The sequence below is a fragment of the Panthera leo genome, chromosome D3 (assembly GCF_018350215.1).
Source record: "Panthera leo isolate Ple1 chromosome D3, P.leo_Ple1_pat1.1, whole genome shotgun sequence".
Taxonomy (NCBI): Eukaryota; Metazoa; Chordata; class Mammalia; order Carnivora; family Felidae; genus Panthera; species Panthera leo.
In genome coordinates, this window is record NC_056690.1 from 65,072,651 (window position 1) to 65,090,464 (window position 17,814).

Genomic DNA, 17,814 nt, shown 5'->3' on the forward strand with positions numbered 1-17,814 from the left:
AGCAAGAGGAAGTGATCAAGACATTTAACATCAGGATATCCTGCCTGAAAATTTATGGTTTCTTTCCTGTAAAACATACTTATTCCGTGTGATTTGAGAGCATATAGTGAATTTAGGAAAAGTATTTTTAGAATGCAACAGAGAAATATGAACTTATAGATAGCCTCTGGGAAGCAAACTGATGCCTAGGGAATGCATTAAAATATAAGACTGTATGATCTCAGGTGTTACATCATTAATAATATATGCCTCTAAGTCCATGGTAAAGATACTCAAGTATCTTAAGGTACACAATCTTGGAGACGCTAATAAGAGATTCTTATTTTCTATGAGTTCATGGTTCCACATCTATCTACCACATGTTGATAGAACCACACTTCCTCGAGAGTAAGAGACCAAATGTCCATTCTACCTGGTCTGCCAGAGCCAGGAAAATAAACCAGTGATGTGGTTATCCCCACATGTGTGTTTCTTTCTTAGAGCCATTTGGCAACTGAAACCTCAAAAGTAATGTCTATTAGTGTATCAGTCATAATGGATTAATAGTGCTGTGATAACAAACATCCTCCAAAACCTCAGTGTCTTGAGAGCAACAAAGTTTCATTTCTTGCTCATACTACATGTCCATCTTGGATGGTCTGAGAGCTCTGCTCCACTACATGTCCGCTTCAGACCCCAGGCTGACACAATAACCATCACCTGGATGTTGACAGCCACTGTGGCATTGGGAGAGAGTGCTCTGGTGAAAGAGTCCTGGAAGAGGCATAAAAGTCTTCCTACAACTCATTGGCCAGAATTAGTCACATGACCCCATCCAACCACGAAAGGGCCAGTAAGTTTAATTTTCACATGTGTCTCAAAGGCAGAAAGAAACAGTGTGAACATCACTAAGAATTCCTTCAATCAGCAAAGATGAACAAATGTCATCTTATGAACATAAACTTAACGCCAAAGGCAGGGGGGTTGGAGGAGAATACAATATTATATTTGCTCTCTAAGAGATAGCAATCTTTTGGGATAAACAGAACATCCAGAAAAGTAACAAAAGTTAATTAGTAGTGAAGACCATTTACAATCAAAAGGAATATGAAACCCCTAAGTTCTAGAATGCCAGAATAGCACATAGTTTCCCCTTTAATATGTTGCAAACTATAACTGAAAATTTCATATTATACCCTTCCAATCATGGCTCCACATTCCACTCTTAAATTTATTCAAATTACTCTTGTCTAAAAATCAGTATGTTATTGGATAGCTTTCTCTTCCTTTCTAACATATTAGCAAAATTACTACCATGCAGAGATCTTACACACACACACACACACACACACACACACACACAAACACACACACACACAAACACACCCACATTTATATACCTAAAAATAACTAATGAATAAGCAAAAACAAGGGATATTCTCTGAGAAACAATTTTTTATAGTGGGATAATTTCTTTTTTTTTTTTTTTTTTTTTTAATTTTTTTTTTCAACGTTTTTTTATTTATTTTTGGGACAGAGAGAGACAGAGCATGAACGGGGGAGGGGCAGAGAGAGAGGGAGACACAGAATCGGAAACAGGCTCCAGGCTCCGAGCCATCAGCCCAGAGCCTGATGCGGGGCTCGAACTCACGGACCGCGAGATCGTGACCTGGCTGAAGTCGGACGCTTAACCGACTGCGCCACCCAGGCGCCTTTAGTGGGATAATTTCACCCCCAACACAGGTATATGTGCAAAATTAAAGTTTGTACTTCTGCATTACTACTAAGTTTCACCTGTCAGATTTGGGGAAACACTTCAAATAAAACCAAGAATTCTCACTTTGAAAACACTAAAATACAAGAGAAATGTGTAGGGCTGCCTGGGTGGCTCAGCTGGTTGAGCGTCTGACTTCAGCTTAGGTCATGATCTAGAGATTTACGAGTTTGAGCCCTGCATCAGTTTCTGTGCTGACAGCTCAGAGCCTGGAGACTGCTTCAGATTTTGTGTCTCCCTCTCCCTGCCCCTCCCCTGCTCGCTCTCTCTCTCTCTCTCTCTCTCAAAAATAAACATTAAAATTTTAAAACAATGTGTAAAAATAGTGCATTTTACCCCAACTGCTATTAATATACTATGTTCCTCAAGAAAGTAACATTTGCTGATTAAGTTTCATTATCTGTAAATTGAATGGTAAACTATACTAGATTGTCTATAGGGCCCTTTCCTGAGCTTGTATTTCATTTTAGAGAAAAACTGCTATGGTAGTCCAAAGATAAGCAAAGAGGGCATTATGATCTCAATAGAAACAGAACAAATATGACATAAAATCATAGAGGTCATAAATAATAAACAACCTCTTTACATTTATTACACACACACACACACACACACACACACACACACACTATTCAGATTCCCTTGCACTTATCCTATCTTTTATTCTAAATTCACTCCTTTAAGGGAGAATATTTATAATCATTAACCACTTTTCCACTTTCAGAAGAAGGAAAGAGAATCAGACCTGAAAGATTATACAACCTCAAAAGTTTTTTGTTTTGTTCTGTTTTTATTTTTATGTATGAACAAGGATGCACTGCTAATTAGAGACATGATCAGTGTGAAATACTAAAAACTGCATCATAAATGTGTCCAGCATATTCTGACATTCAGGAATCTTTCTCTCATGAATTAATTCATAATTTGAAGAATAGGTAAGGAAAATCAAGAGTGAGATTACACACACACACGCACATATACATATACATATACATATACAGTTCAGAAAAGGCTTATGAGAGTAACCCACACTGACTGCTAGGATACTCCATGGAAAATCATGAAATAGACTGTGATCTGCATATCTTGAAACATGGGTTATATGCTATTAGAAGAGGGAGATAAGGAATGAAAGAAGGTCAAAGTCATACTTGCTGAGTGAGCAATACCAATAAACATATTCATTTAAGAATAAATGGAGGGACTTCTTCCAAGAAGGATGGAGTAGCTTGTGGGATTTCCCAAAGAATAAATAGAAAAGCCTTATAAACTCTAAAAGCATATATTTAAAGCTATCAGGAAGTTGCTGATTCAATAATAATTAGACTAATCAAGATTGCAGAGAGTGCGAACTACAGAGAAATTGGCTGGTGATCTGTAGCCACTCTTTCCCTACTAACACTGGCTGATTCTGGAGACGGGAAAAGAGGAAGAAGAGTCAGGCCAGGCTTCACCTGGTCAGAAGACCACTACAGAGAACTAGATTACTACCCGATTTGGTGATCTCACAGGATTGAAGAGACCATCTTAGAGATTTGAGAAAATTCATACATATCTGACTTCTCCCTCAAGATATTTGCTAAAGTCTTTTTTTAAATTTATTTAAGCTTTATTTTTGAAAGAGAGAGAGAGACAGAACATGAGCTGGGGAGGGACAGAGAGAAAGGGAGACACAGAATCCAAAGCAGGATCCAGGCTCCAAGCTGTTATCACAGAGCCCGATGTGGGGCTTGAACTCACAAACTATGAGACCATGACCTGAGCCGAAGTCAGACACATAACCAACTGAGCCACCCAGGTGCCCTGATATTTGCTAAATTCTGAGGTAACACAGGGTGGGAAGTTAGAAGATAATCGTGAGCCTCTGAAAAGCAGAGCAGAACTCTTGGTACTAGGGTAGTTTTTGTCTGTCCTAAAGACAGAAAGATTAGAGTTCAGCTGAAAGTTCTTCAAGGATACACCCCAGGAGAGGAGTGAAACAAGGCAGACTGTGCTTTCTAAAAACTGCAACCCACCCTCAGTTGAAGCCTGTCCCTGATTGGAGTAAAGATGATCAGCTACCACTGACTGAATCAGACTAGCAGAGGAAAGGTGGAATCCTCTCAGAAAGAAGATATCATATGAAGTTACTAACAATTTTTACACACAATATCAGGCATTCAATAAAAAATTACTAAATATGTGGAGTGCCTGGTGGTTCAGTTGGCCAAGCATCTGATTTCAGCTCAGGTCATGATCTCATGACTGGAGGGTTCAAGTCAGCACTGGGGCTCTGCTATCAGCACAGAGCCTGCTTCAGATCTTCCTCTCTCTGTGTCTCTATCTGCCCTACCCCTGCTTACACTCTCTCTCTCAAAAATACAAGCCCATTCCTGCCTCAGTGCCTTTATACATCCTGTTGCCCCTGCTTGGAATGCTCTTATTAAAGATATTCCTGGGACTCACTCCTTCAGGGTCTCTGCTCAAATGTTACTGCAGCAGAGTATCCATCTCTGGCCAACTTATACTCCATTTTCTCCATAATACTCAATACCATGCGATATATATTTATCATTTTTGTTTATTGTGTATTTCTCCTAATTAGAATGCAAGCCCTATGAGGGCAAAGGCTTTATCTATTTTGTTTACAGCTATTTCCCCAGGGCCTGTTATGTAATAGATTTTTAATAAGTATTCATTGAGTGAATTAATAAATGCAATTCTAAAGTTCATTAACATTTTTTAAAAACTATTAAAAATTAATAAACATAATCGAATTTGTGAAAAATTGAGAAAAAAACACACAAGAATAAACTGACAGGTGATCTAGCAATGCCTTCAGAAGAATAAAAGAATTGATGTTAAAATGATAAATATGTTTTTTAAGTAGTGAAAGATATGCATAAAATGGATTAAAAGTAGAAAAAAAATTTCAAGAACTTATAGTTTAAAAAAAAGAATCAATAGAAATTCCAGAACTTGAAAATAAAGTACCTGAGGATGTCCAGGAGCTGTGATCCTGTGCGGGAGGGCCCTGTTCTCTCCAGGCAGTCTGGGCCCTGCCGGCCTGTGAAGCTGGGCGTCTAGAGCTATAAGGCCTGTCCTTGAGGATGGGAGGATGGTTCACAGATGCAGGTACCTGCCCCAGAGAGGTCTGGCAGGGCAGCAGGGTCCAGCAGGCTTGGGGAAGGTCCTGTCACAAATTTTCATCTGGGTCCTATTCAGTAGCCTCCATATCATTTTGTTGGTAAGCTGTCTGGTTTTGCCTACTCTTAGTGGCTACTCATAATGGTATTGCCAGCTGATTGCCTTTTAGTACAGCTTTATGTGTATTCCTTTTTACCTGTTTCCTAATAAATCGCCTTTTGTAATTTCTGCACTGTATTTTCCCTTTAAGTGTAACACATGGTTCATATGAAATAGAGCTATTTGCCATTAAATTTTCATCAAAAAAATAAATACATAAAAATACCTGAAAATAAGAATCCAAGAGATAAGTTAAAAAATCAGTAAGACACAGACTGGAACAGATAGATTCGATATAGATATAGATATGGATAAAGATTAAAATATAGATATTATCAAATGGAAATACAGAAAACAAGAATGGAATATACAGAAAGGTGCAATCAAGCATGTGAACATAGTAAGAAAAATATAATTGGATACTCAGAAGAAAAAGAGTAAAATAATGGGCAAAACAATATTTGAAGGAATTTCCACTGTACTTCTATAGCAAACAAATTTTAAAAATTAAATATTTAAAATTATAATGGTATCAAAAATATAAAATACATAATAATAAACCTAACAAAACTTGTGTAAGATATGAACACTGACAACCACATTACTAAGAAATAAAAGAAAAACTATATAAATCAAAGAATATACCATGATCATGGATTGGGAGAACCAATATTATAGATATTAATTCTCCCAAATTGTCTAGACATTCACATTAATCCAAAAATAAATCACAACACATGTGTGTTTGTATGTAAATTGACAAGTTTGTTCTAATTCTTTATGGTCATGGAAGGGATAAGAATAACTCTGGTAATCTTGAAGGTGTATAAATCCTCTTCTTGGTCTTCAGCTGCAGGATTTGTACTTCCAGATGGCAAAACATATTATAATATTATCTTGTGAAAGTGCACTTTTGGCAAAAATGTAGTAAAACAGACAAAAAGGAGAACAGAACGGAGAATGTAGAAACTGACCCATATCTTAAAAAATCATCTAATTTATGACAAAGATAGCATTATAGTACCTTAGGAAAGAGACTTTTCAATAAATGATGTTTGTGGACAAAAATATATCATATATAAAATATCAATACCAGATGGACTGTATATCTTAATGTGAACATAAAACCAGTAATTATTTGCGAGGAAATCATAGGGGTATATATTTAATACTTTGAAGTAGGCAAAAATGAAACAAAAGAGCTAAAATCAAAAGAGTACTGATAAATCAGACTTTATTAAATTTAAAATTTTCTGCCTATAAAAAGAAACCAATAAGATTTAAAAGGAAAGCCACAGAGTGAGAAGATATTTGTAATACATCAATCTAAAAAAGATTCATGCCCAGCATACATAAAGAATTTCTTTGAATCAATAAGAAAGACAGCAGGAAAATGAGCAAAAGATTTCAAGAGGAACTTCTTAAAATCCAAATGTTGAAATGACAAATTGACATATGAAAAGGTGCTCAAGTTTATTAGAAATCTGGGTATTGGAAATTAAAACCAAAATAAGGAGCATCTGGGTGGCTCAGTCAGTTGAGCGTCTGACTCTTGATTTTGGCTCAGGTGTCACCATTGGTGGGTTCAAGCCCTGCATCAGGCTCTGTGCTGACAGCATAGAACCTGCTTGGGATTCTGTCTCTCCATCTCTCTCTGCCCCTCCCCTGCTCTCTCTCTCTCTCTCTCTCTCTCTCTCTCTCTCTCTCAAAATAAATAAATAAACTGAAAAAAATAAATAAATAAAACCAGAGTAAGATTCAACACAGAATGGCTAAAATGAATGATGATGACTGGAACTCTCATACAGACTGAAAGTGAAAGTGTGAATTATTAACAGTCACCTGAACTGCTACACTAAACAGGCAAAGTTCAAAAAAAGAACACTGATTGGTAAATAAGTCAATTTGAATTTTTAAATGATTCATTTTAACACGAGATATTATTACAACTTTGATGCTTTCACACACAATCACCTAAAAAATCTAAATATTTATAGATGTATGAATCAAGTTTTTCCAATGCCAATTGAGCAAAAAAACAGTATTCATAGTATTTGTGTGTTTATCTCTCATGCTGCACACATCCTTGAGGTTCTGTCTTCCAGCTCAAAACATCAACCACCATTATGATATGTGTTATTGACAGAAAACATTTTCTCAACAGAATTATATGTGCCAGGAATAAATGTTTGCAGTGGAAATATTTTTGCTTTTTAACATTGAGCACAGGATATATTTCATCTGGGGTCCATGTGCATCCCATCAGTGTTCCATTCTACAAACAGCTAAAACTATTCTATTCTATGATTGTGTCTCAAATGTCCACACTACTATTAATCATCCAACAAAATTATTATACTTTATAAAGTGTCATGGTAGTTATCTTTGTGAGTTTATCTTTTAAACAGCATTGATGCCTAAATATTGACTTCAAGGTGTTAGTGGAAATCAAAGAAGATCATATCTTAACGCTCCTCAGCAGTGTTAACCAATGACCATATAAACACCGGTATGTCCATCTTCTGGGCCTCCCATTGTTCTGCTTCATTGCTCTTCCCTTTTCCTCTTCCTATCCTAACTTCCCACAAAAATTCTATGATCCTCTGTGTTATCAAATAATAATAATTAATAATCTACAGAAGCCATTGCTTTATCAGTAATTCCAACAGTGTGAATTGGAGCTTCAGTGAACTGATGTCTCTCAATAATAAATAAACATTTATTCAATAATAAATAAACATGTTTTAAAAACTGAAAAAATCTAGATAGCCTTCAAAGGAATAATATACTCAGATCTGAGTACTTAATGCAGGTAGGTGATTCTCAGATTGCTTTCCTTTACAAGGACATCCTAAGATCCCAAGTCCATGAGAATGATATATGGGCACTTACACAGGAGATATGGAAGTTGGAGAGTGGAGGGGTAAGTTGGAAACACAAACATTGTCTCCTTCAAAATTATCTCAGGGACCAAAAAAAAAAAAAAAAAAGAAAAGAAAAACACAGATTGCTCTTCCTTGCTTGTGGCTGCCCCTTCAACATAAGAAGCCTTCCCATGTGGCAGTGGGGTTGACATCAAAACTATAATAAAAAAAAAATACTGAATCCCTTTCTAAGCCAAACACTGACTGTTAGGCCCCAGGAGCTCCGAAAAGATGTGAGAAAGAGAGACTTCTTCTGTCTCCATTGAAGCTGGAGTTTACAGCAGCCAAAGTCATTTTACCCCATATTTGGCAAAGCAATCCAAAAGCTGTATCCAATCCTGCAGCTAGGCTAATCTCAACTTTCAGCACTGTCTGCAAACAGATTTGGGAATTGCCAACTGCCTGATTCCACTGGCCTGGGAAAAGTTCTTTAGCTAAGTGCTGCTCTGTTCTGCACTTCAGTATTGTCTTTGAGCTAGTAGATGAAATAAATAACACCCATTGGACAAGATTGGAGAGGGGGCACATGGGCAGGTTTTGAGGAAGGGGAATTCTCTATTAAATGCAAATGCAATAATAATGCAAAAAGCTCTTAACATCTTTTAGTGAGTCAGTCAGCTCTTGGGTTAGCAAGTACACCCAGCACTAAATGACCACCCAGGGTTATTACTGTTGAAAAGGGAGAGAAAGTGTGAAAATCATCTCCAAAGAAGAACAGGTCTGTATGAAGCCAAGCAGAAGCTTAGCATCCAGTCTTAGTACTCTAGTCTTAGTACTGCAGGTTTTGGGTGAGAAAACAATCAGGATAGTGGACAACAAAAACAAAAAGTCTGTGATAGGAAAATTGTGAGAATTCTGCGTACTAGGCTTTTAAGATTGATAGAGATGCTTCATTGAGGTAAAAGAGAACTCAGGTCCTCCAGAGAAGCCCTGCTCTTGGGAAAAGTTGTCAGTATGACAGTTTCAGAAGGTCACCAGCACTAGATCCCATGACTTTCTTCTCATCAGCTCCAGTCTACTTCTGGCCCTAGTGATCTCAGAAATGCCAGTCTTCATTGGAATCAGGGTCTTCTATTGTGTGAAGCAGGGTCTGACCCTGACTGAGTTCCCACTCCTGCTTTTTCTTTGTGGGCTAAAGTTTAGCTTCTTTCCCAGTTTCCACCATTCAGTGTTTTCCACTTTCTACTTTTGTCTTTGCTAGTCCCATCCCCTATAAAGGTCTTGCCTCCATGAGCCCAGATGGGAATGAACTCAAGATCAGCTTTGCTTGCCTCAAAATTTTCACGCCACCATATATTGTACAGGATTATCTAAGGGAGCTGGAGGGCTAGAGGACTGGTCTGGTGGTGGCACCAGAATCTAGGATAAAGAGAAACAATTCCAGTCTTCAGGTAAATTGAAAGAGCTAAAGAGGAAGACATAGGAACATAGGGACAGAGCTCTCTACCATCCACAGCAACCCTGGGCACCAGCAGAACTCCCCTGGAAGCCCCTGACAATGAACATCTCAGAGCTCATTAGCATTTTAAAGATACCTGGAAGCTTCAATCTCCCAGTTGGAACATGATTTCAAGTGTCAGCTTAAGGGAATCAAGGCATTCCCCTCCCTTTATTTACATGTAAAGCAGAAAGAAGGACAATAGTTACAAGTCGCTGTGCCCCTGGAAGAAGAAGGTGTGATAATCACAGGATAACATTATCCCTCCGGAGCACCTCCTAGGCTCATCCAGCTGTTGCCCTTAGCTAGCCAGCTGCTTGGAGGACTGTCACATTTGGGATGAAGGTGGAAGACATTTTTAGGTTTGTTGATAATTGAGTGAGGCAGCAGGTAGGAGATAATTGCACTTAAAGGCAGGGCCAGCACACAGGTTTGGACCTCAGGCTAATCCTTCAGATCCTTTGAACTGAGTGATTTTTTTTCTCTTGCTGGAAGAAGAGGAGAGAGAATTTTCCTATGAGAGCTTCCAAAAGAGAGAGGAGAAAGAAAAACTGTGAGGCTCTCACCAGGTGAGAAGGAGAAGGAACTCTCAGCTGCCCTTTGTTGAGTTCGAATATTCATCCCTCTATGTACATGTAGTGCAGTCATGATGCCCACCAATTATGGGAAGGGCAAATGATGCTATTGCCACAGAACTTCAGGGAAGATCCAAATCCTTGTCTACCCATTGGTCTGCAGCTGGAAAAATATACTTTCTCATCAGCCTGGCCTCAGTACAATTCAAAATCCTCACATAGAGCATTTTCTATAAAACAAATGGAAAAGGCAAAGAATAGAAACAGCTCTGTTAACAAAATAAGGATGGATTTTGCTTACTAACTTAAAGTTCAGTCATAGCTGTGGCTATCCCTACTCTCTTTGCTCATCTACTTCTGTCTGGGAAGGATACTGAAGCGTCCCAAGTCCCGCAGACTACCAATCCAAAGCAGAGTTTGGTTAGCACTGACCCCATGAGAACGATGGGATACAGTACCCCCAACCTCTGGTATTACTAACCCAAAATGAGAATCCTCCATAGTGTCCTTTGGCTGTGAGCATGCTGCAGTTGAAATCTCCAGTCCCTCGAAAAGGGAAAGTAATGTGTTATCTGCCCTGTAGAAGGTCTCTCTTTGTCTTTGGAGCATCTTAAATTACCTTTTCTTTTTTAATTTTTTTAATGTTTATTTATTTTTGAAAGAGAGAGAGCACATGCGTGCAGGCAGGGGAGGGGCAGAGAGAGAGAGGGAGACACAGAATCCAAAGCAGGCTCCAGGTTCTGAGCTGTCAGCACAGAGCCTGATATGGGGCTCAAACACACAGACCGCAAGATCATGACCTGAGTGGAAGTCAGATGCTTAACAGACTGAGCCACCCAGATGCCCCTTGGATTATCTTTTAAGTTGCCACTTTCACACCCTCTGATAGTCTCTTTGGCACCTGCATTTACAATCATTCCTCTAAAGCAATTTTCTCTGTCTGGGTGGCTTGTCCAGACAGAGCACATCCACCTGTCTGTCACTAGGCTTCTTCACCTAGTGTTCCAAGCTTATATTCAGGGTTAGGGTCACTGACGGTTATGTGGGCTCAGCAGCTTTTACAATTATCTCTGAAGGCTGTGTGTCTCAATCCAAGTTCTTTATAAACTGAGGGATGTCTCTAATTTCATATTGTTACAAAGTAATAGCTCTACTCAGCCTACCTTTCTCTAGCACTAAGAGATGGTTCTCAGATGCAGACACTCTTACTTACAGGAAGAGCTCTCTTTAGGATATTTGGAAATTGTCCCTTCCCCAATGGTCTCTGTGCTTTGAAGGCCCATGAGGCTTGTGCATGTTGGGAGGGTTAGTGGAGAGGAGTGATATGAGGTTGTATTAATCGGGGTTTAGTGAAGGAAATAGTATCATCACAATTGTCATGGAATAAGGAATTTCCAAAAAAGGATTAAACCCAATGTGATTGAGGGAGTCACTGGAAAAGTAAAGGTTTAGAGTTGAAGGGTCAGAGAGAAAGGTCCTTAACTAGCAAGGTATGCCTGAATGAATTGGAGCTTACAGGAACATCTGGAGGTTAGGAGTGTCTAGATGCTGGAGTCCAACTGTGAAGAAGGCTGTAGATGTCTGCAGAAGGCATTTGGCTCTGTGTAAGTACTACCTCTGTGAGTTTGCAGGAAAGGGTAAGATGGCAGGCCATGGATGCTATTGGTCAGCAAGTCCACCAGTTGAGATCAAGAATAAATTGAAACCCACGTGCACCTCTGTGTTTATCTTTCGTCACTTCTCACTGACAACCTTCATTTTCTGTTTCATATCCACCTCCCAAATCTCATGCAACTTCACTTTTGAACCCAACCCAGAAAATCTTAGACATTCCCCGAGATTCTGGGAAATCTAGTTTCCAGTGTAACAAAATTGGCAATAGAAATCCAGTATACTTGTACCTACTCTGTAGTCCCTCTCCACTGTCCCATCACCACCATCACTGAGGCAGGAAGTGGGTTTCCCCCAGACATCCACAGCTCTCCCAGATTTAAACACAACCACCTCCCTTTAGTGATTGACATTTGTTTAAACCTGATTTCACCTAGGTTCAACAAACATTAAGGAACACAGAATGTGTGGATACATAGTATAGTTTTCCTTGAGAGTTTCATTCTCTTGGCACAGTCTGGTTGCAGATGTCTGTGGGATATGCCCATAGGATATCCTATGGAATATGTCTATGGGATATGTCTATAGAATATGTCTGCCAACATATCTTCATCTGGCCTGATTCCCATCCTCTCACTTGCACTTACATTTCCTGAAATTTTTCTCCTGAATACTCCTAGTAAACCAAAGAGAGGATCTATAGAGGGCTCTTTGCTGGTTCTAAGTTTTAAACTGAGAGACAGAATGAAATAATAGCTGTCCCTGCCAACAATTGCAAATGCCAAGGCCAGAATTCAGGAGCAAGTTATAAGACCAAATAAACTGGACCTTCTTGCTACAAAGTCCCAGTAGCTTTCATCCCTTCTCACTGTGACTTGCCCTAAAATGCAATTCTTCCCCATGGGTGCCCTCACTCTTTATTTATATTAGAACTATACCTCACTCTCCTTTTTATTTCCCAGTCTTTCCCAGTCCCTTTCCTTTTCTTCCACCTCCTAATTTTTTTTCTTCTCCATTTCCAAAATCCACAGCCCTTGAAAAATCCCTTGTGAAATATGAATACAGTGTTTCTTAGTGTGATTGGTGGATCCCCTGTTTTGAAATCCCCATGATTTTATTAACAAATTCTGGGCCTCTGTTTCAAATCTACTAAACCAGGACCAGGTGATGGATGGATCCACGAATCTGAATCTCTAACATACATTCTAAATAATTCTTACATAAACCCAGTTTTTAAAAACACTGCACTAAAGGCTTTAAGAAAACAAATTAATATTATTAATCGTTGGTTCCTGATACCTTATCCTTAGGCCATGAAAATAGTTTACCTTCTTTTATTTAAATATCTCCTAATTGCATTATTCATTATGTTGTGCTTCTGTTGAAAATAGGCTTGAGCATCTAAGAGGACTAGCATAAGACCACAGTCATTTGGAAATGGGTGTTACTGGAAAGGGGTCGTTAGGAGATAGAGCTGGGTGAAGGGGTTGGGGTAGAGGTCTCACACTAATAGTATTCATTGGGAAAAGGCCAGGACTTCATTCTCTTGCTGTTTCCCCCATAAGACATTTTCTGCAACTTTGGAGATGATAATAATGCTCTGTTCTTTTTCTAATTGTCCAGACTTCCTGAATATCTTAGTTTGCTCAGGCTGCTGTAACCAAACACCACACACACAGGAGGGTGGAGAGAGGTTTAAATAAAAGAAATTCATTCTTCAAAGTCCTGGAGGCTGCAAGTCCCAGATCTGGATCTGGAAGGGTTCTGCTTCTAATGAAGCTTCTCTTCCTGGCTTTTATACAGCAGTCTTCACATGGCCTTTCCTCTGAGTGCACAAAGAGGGACGGAGCTCCATTGTCTCTTCTTTTTTTTTATTTTTTTAATGTTTATTTATTTTTAAGAATCAGAGACAGACTGCAAGCAGGGGAGGGGCTGGGGAGGGGCAAGGGAGGGGCTGAGAGAGAGGGAGACACAGAATCCGAAGCAGGCTCCAGGTTCCGAGCTGTCAGCACAGAGCCCAACATGGGGTTTGAACTCACAAGCTATGAGATCATGACCTGAGCCAAAGTCAGATGCTTAAGTGACTGCACCACCCTGCTGCCTCTCCAGTGTCTCTTCTTATAAGAACACTAATTCTATGGATCAGGGCCCCACCCTTATGACCTCATTTAACCTTTATTACTTCTGTTAAAGCCTCTTCTCCAAATGCAGTCACATTGAAGGTTAGGGCTTCAACATATGAATTTGGGAGAGATCCAAACATTCAGTCCATAATACTGAGCTTAATGCTCGAGCTCCAGAACAGGTGGATGGCTTTCAGATGCAAAAGAATCACAAGTTATCTGCAGAGGACTTTGGGCATAAGACAATGGGTTCTTCTGAATGACAGACTCAGAGCCTCCTTGTAAGAATTCTTATTAACATGATGCATATATCACTGCATCCGTCAAGACCTCCATCTTATCACAGAATGCTTCTCTCAGGCCTCACCCCAGCTTATCATACTTGCAGGCCATTCTGTTTGGAGTTAAGAGTGGCTCTCTCTTCTTTGTCCTTGGCCTTGCCCTCTCTCCTAAGGCGGCAAAAATATCTATTGCAGGGTTTCTCAACCTTGGCAGTATTAACATTCACGGATGGACAATTCTTTGTTGTGGGTGGCTATCCTACATATTGCAGAATATTTAGCAGGCTCTCTGACCTTTACTCACTGGATGCAGATAGGACCCATTCCAGTTGTGAGAACAAAAAATGTCTGTACACGTTGCCAAATGCCGCTCTGGGGATGAAACTGCCCATGGTTATGAACTATTTAACCTAAACATCAGCTTCTTCATTTTACTTGCATTTCTAGGGACTCAAGTACTCATTCAACTTAAATCTTGAGCTTTAGATAGCCTGATTTCTGTTCTGTTTTTTATCATCATTAGGACTCTAGGAAAAGTATAATATTGTGCCAGTCTTCTTCTAATGCCACAAAGTGTGACCTGAGAACCTCTGAGGCATCAAAAAGAATGTGCTCAGAGAATTTATGACTAGGGACACAGCAATGCTATGAACTTAGAGAAATGATTTGCCCTTGAATATTTTCATTCATAGAACAAGGAGGATCTGATTAGGGCTCGTTAAGTTCCCTTGCAGCACTAATATTCTATGAAATGTTCCAATTTCTGTGTAAAGCATCAACAGACATTAAAAACAATTATACTTCTGACCCACAGTCTGGATAATTTAACCAAATCTAAGAGTCAAATTTCTAGGATGCAAGAGCAATAAAAGTTATAGCCCCTGATCTTTTAAGTAGCTCAGTATATTGGTCAGAAAGTTCTTGAGTATTACAGATGATGAAGTTCAGTAGTTTACAAAGAGATGAACAAATCAGGGAAGACTTCACAGAGGAGATGAGAATTAAGCTGAGTCTCAGAAAACTATTAGGAAAAGGAGAAAATGAAAAGAATACTTTGAGTTGCTTGCACTGGATCACAACTCTGTGCATTAGAATCACCTGGGAAGTTTCTTCAATTCCCTCCCCTTCCCCTTGCTCAGGCATCACCAAACATCCATTAAATCCAATATCTAGAGATGAGGCCTGGGCATTGGCATTTTTTTCAAAGTTCCCTAGGTGATTCTAACCTGCAGGCAGTGTTGAGAATAACCACTAAGCTAGGCAAAGCAAGATGAGTAAGGCTTTCATTATTTTAATATGTTATAATAACACTTAGCACCTGCGAGGTCTTTTCATGCTCTTGGCATTTAACTTGAAACGTATATTAATTACTTACCAAAAGAAAATCCCAAAAGGCCTCTCCTTGGCCCTGACATTAAGCAGGAGCATGAACACCTGGGGGCTCTATGGGTGCCTCTGTTGGCAAATGCTCACACCTGTTCTTCCTCGCCCACCCACACAGTGGTAAGAATGAAAGCTCCTCCAGTGCACTCCTCCAGCAGCCCGCACATGCACGTGTTGCAGGTGCTTATCAAGGTGTAGGGCAATGTATTTTCCCCCAACAGATGGTGTTGAATTCATTCATTCTGGAGAATGCATTCTCATCAATTCTCTGACCTCCTGGACTCTAGATCTGACCTGGATAGCCAGATGATACCTTCTTGGCCTCTATTGTCTTTACTGTTCACATTGAGCTTCACCTCTCTCCTCTGTTAGCCCATGGAGTGTGGAGAGAATCCTCAACTTTCCCAGTTTCCTCTGGAAGCAACTCTTACCTGCCAGACGTTGACCAGACTGCCAAGTTAGACTCTAGACATGGTCTCTATACCTAGTAGAGCCTCCAAGGTGCCACCAATGCCTCAGAGAAATAACTGATTTTGAGCATCTATATAGAATGAACTGACAGTTACTTATTTCGTGGACAAGGTACTTAAATTTCCACTTTGAAACCATTTGCCCCAATATATTGAGGGCTGCTATGGCAAATATGAAAACCAAGGTATTCATAGCAGTTGTACAACTGCTTCATGTACTCATGCAGGTTTTTCTTCTGGACTATTCCACAGCCTTCTTCATGGAAAAATTATCCCTTGTCTTTCTCATATCATCTGAATCATTGAACCTAATCTTGTATTTTCTTTTGGTCATATTATCTTTGTCTCCCCTGAAAATTATAAGCCTCTTGAATATGGACACCCTATCTTTTGCTTCTCATACATCCAGCATAGCAACTTGAATGTAAACTCCATGAGACAAGGGGCTGGCTGTTTTATTCACTGCATGGTCTTCTTAGGCTTCTTTTAGCACATAAAACACTTCCTGAAATGTGATAGACAGCAAATGAACATTTGTTGTATATGAAGGTATTAACATGAGAATGTAGTTTTACTATTCAATGTTTACAGTTCCTTTGATTTGATAATTTATAATGGTTCCTATCTCTTTTCAAAGCCAATTGTGGACAAACCTCCAATTTAGGCTGAATATACCATTGGGAAGTTTCTCCCAAGTTTCCTTTCTGTACTCTTTTCTTAACAGCCCAGTATCTATATTCCTGGAATTAAACCTGACTACATAAACTCATTCCCTGCATGAGGCTGGCCTTATCCTACAAAGTATCACTTTGAATGAGAGATCACTGCCTTTCAGCCCAGTGAGGTCCACCATTTGCATTGGCTCAGCTAAGTCAAGTTTTGGAGAGAAAATCATTACATAGAAGCATGTGTAACTAACATACTTCTACTCTATTTCACAAGGTGTCTGCATTTTCAAAAATATTTTTTAGCCCAAAAGAAATCTTCAGAGATGGGAAAAATAGTCGTAAAGAATTGTAGACTTATGACTTTTTTGGCTAGAGATACTTTTTATTGGAAACTGTCTTCTATTATAACTGAGAATGCCCTTGTTTTGGTCCTAGCTGAATAATCAAAGGCTATCACTTTCCCTAAATTTCAAACTTCTTATCAAAAAGGTGACGATATTGAGCTACAACATTAGTTTTCAAATACACAATCTTCTATTTCTCTTCCCTGGGATGGGGTGTTACATGGGCAGCTAAGAGAGACAAGGATCAAATACAAGGATTCATTTCCGAGTAAATTGAATGAGTAGCATCTCAACAATGTATTTTAATGTGTAGAGACTCTATTACTATTTATTAAATACAAATTAATTTTAAGAAAACCTTACTAAATGTAGAGTATTTGCTGTTATGCATGTTCTCCCTTATAGGATACAAACTATACTAACAGACTCCTTTTCATCAATACTGGTAATCATCAGTCTGAAGAGTCACTATAGATCCTTCCAATTGTTTCAGGGAAGAAAATAGAAGCCATTCTGGAAATATAGAATTTTATATAAGAATTATGAGCTTATACAGCTTTTGTAAGAGCTTGGAGAACAAAGTTCCTTGAAGACAAAGCTGAAGATTTCAGCCTGAATCCCCAAAATACAATTTATAAGAGCTTGCCAGAAACTCCATTAAATCCACAAGAGTCTCCTTGAAGCTCCCACCAACAATCTCAATCTGCAGCAGTAAACAGTAGTTCTGAAGAACTCACCGGAAAACTCCTGCAGATCTCACATTTATTCACAGATCTGGTAGCAATGATCTCCAGAGAATTGTGACTTCTCCTTCTCTTTTGTCTCCCAAATCTATGTAAGTGGAAAATGCTAAACTAAAATTATATACGAAAAAAGATCCTGGGAAATGCAGACATTGGATTTTCCTCTGCAAAAGAGACCTTAGAAGGGTGTGATATTGGTACCAAGTTGACAATAGACTGTGCGGTACTACAGACAGATGACACCATTTGTCAACCCAGCATCCATTCCTACATGCC

The 17,814-nt window shown here is 39.1% G+C and overlaps 1 long non-coding RNA gene across 1 annotated transcript in view; it reads right to left on the bottom strand.

The window, feature by feature from the left end:
* The window catches only part of LOC122204098, a 30,310-nt gene extending 14,795 nt beyond the window's left edge, over positions 1 to 15,515 (bottom strand). The window contains exon 1 of the long non-coding RNA XR_006195491.1: positions 15,306 to 15,515. This is a non-coding gene — a long non-coding RNA (uncharacterized LOC122204098). The remainder of the gene's footprint in view (positions 1 to 15,305) is intronic.
* Between the last annotated feature and the right edge of the window lie 2,299 nt (positions 15,516 to 17,814).